The sequence below is a fragment of the Culex quinquefasciatus genome, chromosome 2, assembly GCF_015732765.1.
Source record: "Culex quinquefasciatus strain JHB chromosome 2, VPISU_Cqui_1.0_pri_paternal, whole genome shotgun sequence".
Taxonomy (NCBI): Eukaryota; Metazoa; Arthropoda; class Insecta; order Diptera; family Culicidae; genus Culex; species Culex quinquefasciatus.
The window spans coordinates 112,650,898-112,656,897 of NC_051862.1; positions in this window are offsets into that span (position 1 = coordinate 112,650,898).

The following is a 6,000-nucleotide window of genomic DNA, read 5'->3' on the forward strand; positions in this document are numbered from 1 at the left end:
CAACAAATGAGTCCCGAGGGTGACGAGCGGGAATTCCCGGGACATTGGCCATTTTTAAGCCTCTCGATTCCCGAGAAATTTGGTTGAGACTTCCGGGAATTTTGATACTTATAAATATTGAATCAAAATATTAATAGTCCAATTAGCGACAAACGAAGAGTTAAATTCGATACATAAAAGACAAACATACAGCCATTTTTAAGTTCAATTGTATCAATGCTATTTTGATTTGTAAGCACATAAGCACAGGTTCCAGAAGAGCAATTCTCTACAAAACCGGCCGATTTCGACCATATTTATTTTTTGTATTTTTTGATTTGGCTCAAACTTTGTGGGGGCCTTCCCTATGACCAAAGAAGCCATTTTGCATCATTAGTTTGTCCATATAAATTTCCATACAAATTTGGCAGCTGTTCATACAAAAATGGTACGTAAATATTCGAAAATCTGTAACTTTTGAAGGAATTTTTGATCAATTTGGTGTCTTCGGCAAAGTTGTAGGTATTGTTAAGGACTATTTAGAAAAATAGGTACACGGAAAAAAATTTCCCGATTTTTTATTAACTTTTTCACAAAAACTCAAATTCCCAAAATACGTATTTTTGATTTTCGAGATTTTTGATATGTTTTAGGGACAAAATCCGCAACTTTTGAGCTATAGAGAAACATGGTCAAAAAATCTGCCGCCGAGTTATGATTTTTTGAAAAACTGGTGATTTTTGGAAAAAATCGAAATTTCATACATAAAATTTTTTTGATTTAATTTTTTTTATGCAAAATTGAATTTGCAATCGAAAGTTACTTTACAGATTTTTTGATAAAGGGCCCCGTTTTCAAGATATAGCCACCGAAAGTTTGATTTCAGCGAAATATTTGCAGTTTTTCGATTTTTAAAAATAGTGACCATGAGTGACCATTTCTAAAAAAAATTTTTTTGAAAAGTTCAGAAAATTTGCTATAAAATTGTCTAAGAGACATTGAAGATTGGACCTCTGGTTGTTGAGATACAGCGGCTTAAAGAAACACGAAAATTGAAGTTTTCTAAGTCTCACCCAAACAGCCCACGATTTTCTAATGACGATATCTCAGCAATTAATGGTCCGATTTTCAATGTTAATACATGAAACATTCGTGAAATTTTCCGATCTTTTCGAAAAAAATATTTAAAAAAAATTAAATCAATACTAGCATTTTTAATGGGGATAATATTCAATGTTTGGCCATTTTAAAATGTTAGTCTTGATTTAATCTTTTTCAAAATATTTTTTTCGAAAAGATCGGAAAATTTCACGAATGTTTCATGTATTAACATTGAAAATCGGACCATTAATTGCTGAGATATCGTCATTAGAAAATGGTGGGCTGTTTGGGTGAGACTTAGAAAACTTCAATTTTCGTGTTTCTTTTTCTTTAAGCCGCTGTATCTTTACAACCAGAGGTCCAATCTTCAATGTCTCTTGGACAATTTTATAGCAAATTTTCTGAACTTTTCAAAAAAATATTTTTAGAAATGGTCACTCATGGTCATTATTTTTAAAAATCGAAAAGCTGCAAATATTTCGCTGAAATCAAACTTTCGGTGGCTATATCTTGAAAACGGGGCCCTTTATCAAAAAATCTGTAAAGTAATTTTCGATTGCAAATTCAATTTTGCATAAAAAAATGAGGTCAAAAAATTTTATGTATGAAATTTCGATTTTTCCAAAATCACCAGTTTTTCAAAAATCATAACTCGGCGGCAGATTTTTGACCATGTTTCTCTATAGCTCAAAAGTTGCGGATTTTGTCCTCTAAAACATATCAAAAATCTCGAAAATCGAAAATACGTATTTTGGGAATTTGAGTTTTGTGAAAAAGTTAGTAAAAATCGGGAAATTTTTTTCCGTGTACCTATTTTTTCTAAATAGTCCTTAACAATACCTACAACTTTGCCGAAGACACCAAATTGATCAAAAATTCCTTCAAAAGTTACAGATTTTCGAATATATACGTACCATTTTTGTATGAACAGCTGCCAAATTTGTATGGAAATTTATATGGACAAACTAATGATGCAAAATGGCCTCTTTGGTCATAGGGAAGGCCCCCACAAAGTTTGAGATAAATAAAAAAATACAAATAAAATCCATTTCCGGTTTTGGTAGAGAATTGCTCAGAAGTTACATCCACGAGCCGTGGAAGATGAGTGGGTGCTATCTTTCCTCGCTTCGCAACTTCTCAAAGGCCCCTATCATGCTGATCAATACCGGCGCCGGCCACGACCAGTGGTAGGGTCACGGGGAAGTGGATGGGAATGATAGTCCGATACTTGAGTGATAGAGACCGCCCAATCGACTGCTTCTCCGACAAAGTATCACATGAGTTTTGAGCGGGTTAGTAGATGGGTATGAGGTCAGGATTCACGAGTGGCAGTGATGTGACCATGATAATTTTGTTTATCGGTTGATTTTTTTAAATCTTAGGCAGCCGGCTGCGGAAAGATAAATAATTGATTATTTAAAAAGTTTTTGAATCGAACGCGTGCCAACCGAGCAGTAGTGCTATGGGCTGGACTTATCACTATATTTTATTGTTTGTACAATTTAGATAACGCGAGCAAATTTCAAAAATAGTAAATGGGTCATTCCATCTTGAAGGCTGATACGCAGATGGGAAGGAACGCAAAACTCCATACAAAAAAACGCCCAAGAAACGGTCAAGATTTTTCTTAAGCAGTACGCAGCTGAAAAGTAACAGAAACGGAAAGATTGCGTTTGACGTTTCTTCGCGCGGTGCTTGTTTGTAATATGTTTTGATGAAAAAATCAAAGAATTGTAATTTTTCTTTTTGAATGCAGCTGTTCGAGCCTGAATCTGTCAGCTCGAAGAAATTTTTGGTTTTGATTTGGCAGCACTGCGCTTGCTGCGACCAAACGAGAAAGAAGTTGGCAACCCAGTCTGCGTCGTTGCCAACAACGCGAAAAATGCGCGCAACGACGTGCGCGCGGCTAGCAACAGCGCGTCGACGACGACGCCCGAAGAGAAGAAGAACATCGCGCCGTTGAGAGAAAGAGAGGGAGAACGAACGGCGCACGAAGACGTTCGTGAAGGATTTTGGCGCGCAACGGAGATCAGCGAGCAGAAGTGAGCGCGTCGAGACAAGTTCATCGCAAGCAGCCGAACCGGTCGGACGTAAAGTCACCTCGTCGCGATCGTCGGAAGAAACAGCTAGAATTCTTTAAATTAGTTTAGTAAAATAGATTATTAAGAGAAACTTCTAGTGTTTTTGCTTGTTTGCGAAATTTCCGACCCTCCCGAACTGGTTCCCCAAGTCCGCCGGAAGTTTGAAGTGCAAAATCTACAGTCCGCACCGAGCAGCAGCTGATAATTACAAACGTTTTAATAATTTTGTATTGGATATAATAATATTTAAAATTCTCGACGAATCTCAAAAAGCAGAATATCGAAACTAAAAGGACAGATTAAGTTTTTTGGTCGAAATGGAGTAAAAAAAGAAGTTGTCTTTATAGATGTCGGCCATCGTGTCACCAACAATTTATTGCTAGTACCAACCAGCTACCTCTGGATTACGAGTCCCCTGCACTGTCCGATTTATCCACACTCGCGGGACCAAAATGAAGTAAATCAGAGTGAAATTAAACTTGACAATAATCATACAAATATCTATATTCTTACTGAAAATACAATAATAATCTGAAATTTTGAAATCCAACCAAACAACAAATTCAAAAAAATGAAAAAAAAACAAACATTTCAGAAATTTCAAATACCTTTTTTTAAATAATAAAGAAAATCTCAACAAAAATCTGAAATTAGGAAAATCAAAATTAAAAATATGCAGAATTGAATAATAATTTTAATATTAAAGTTGTTTATAAATTCAAAGGATCAAAAATGTTAAAATTCGATACGAATGTACAAGTCGAAATTCCAAAAGTTTAAAAAATCGATTTATAGAAATTCGTAAATACAAATTTACGAAAACCTCGAAATTATAACAATCGAAAACTCTATTTCTTCCAAAATTAAAAAATCTAGAATGAAAATTTAAGAATAAAGAATTTAAAAAATTAATAATTTTAACAATTTAAAAATTTAAAAATTTAAGAATTTAAGAATTTAAGAATTTAAGAATTTAAGAATTTAAGAATTTAAGAATTTAAGAATTTAAGAATTTAAGAATTTAAGAATTTAAGAATTTAAATTTAAGAATTTAAGAATTTAAGAATTTAAGAATTTAAGAATTTAAAATTTAAAATTTAAATTTAAAATTTAAGAATTTAAATTTAAGAATTTAAAATTTAAGAATTTAAGAATTTAAATTTAAAATTTAAGAATTTAAAATTTAAGAATTTAAATTTAAGAATTTAAGAATTTAAGAATTTAAAATTTAAGAATTTAAAATTTAAGAATTTAAGAATTTAAGAATTTAAGAATTTAAGAATTTAAAATTTAAGAATTTAAAATTTAAGAATTTAAAATTTAAATTTAAGAATTTAAGAATTTAAAATTTAAAATTTAAGAATTTAAGAATTTAAGAATTTAAGAATTTAAAATTTAAGAATTTAAATTTAAATTTAAGAATTTAAGAATTTAAAATTTAAAATTTAAGAATTTAAGAATTTAAAATTTAAGAATTTAAGAATTTAAAATTTAAGAATTTAAGAATTTAAATTTAAATTTAAGAATTTAAAATTTAAGAATTTAAGAATTTAAGAATTTAAGAATTTAAGAATTTAAATTTAAGAATTTAAGAATTTAAGAATTTAAGAATTTAAGAATTTAAGAATTTAAGAATTTAAGAATTTAAGAATTTAAGAATTTAAAATTTAAGAATTTAAAATTTAAATTTAAGAATTTAAATTTAAGAATTTAAAATTTAAATTTAAATTTAAGAATTTAAAATTTAAAAATTTAAGAATTTAAAATTTAAGAATTTAAATTTAAGAATTTAAGAATTTAAGAATTTAAGAATTTAAAATTTAAGAATTTAAGAATTTAAAATTTAAGAATTTAAGAATTTAAGAATTTAAAATTTAAAATTAAGAATTTAAGAATTTAAGAATTTAAGAATTTAAAATTTAAGAATTTAAAAGAATTTAAAATTTAAATTTAAGAATTTAAAATTTAAAATTTAAGAATTTAAATTTAAGAATTTAAGAATTTAAATTTAAGAATTTAAGAATTTAAAATTTAAGAATTTAAATTTAAGAATTTAAAATTTAAGAATTTAAAATTAAATTTAAGAATTTAAGAATTTAAGAATTTAAGAATTTAAGAATTTAAGAATTTAAGAATTTAAATTTAAATTTAAGAATTTAAGAATTTAAGAATTTAAGAATTTAAGAATTTAAGAATTTAAGAATTTAAGAATTTAAGAATTTAAGAATTTAAGAATTTAAATTTAGAATTTAAAATTTAAGAATTTAAGAATTTAAGAATTTAAGAATTTAAGAATTTAAAAATTTAAAATTTAAGAATTTAAGAAATTTAAGAATTTAAGAATTTAAAAATTTAAGAATTTAAGAATTTAAGAATTTAGAATTTAAATTTAAGAATTTAGAATTTAAGAATTTAAGAATTTAAATTTAAGAATTTAAGAATTTAAGATTTAAGAATTTAAGAATTTAAAATTTAAGAATTTAAGAATTTAAAAAATTTAAGAATTTAAGAATTTAAGAATTTAAGAATTTAAATTTAAGAATTTAAGAATTTAAGAATTTAAGAATTTAAGAATTTAAGAATTTAAGAATTTAAGAATTTAAGAATTTTAGAATTTAAGAATTTAAAATTTAAGAATTTAAATTTAAGAATTTAAGAATTTAAATTTAAGAATTTAAATTTAAAAATTTAAGAATTTAAGAATTTAAAATTTAAGAATTTAAAATTTAAATTTAAGAATTTAAAATTTAAGAATTTAAGAATTTAAAATTTAAGAATTTAAAATTTAAGAATTTAAAAATTTAAGAATTTAAGAATTTAAGAATTTAAGAATTTAAGA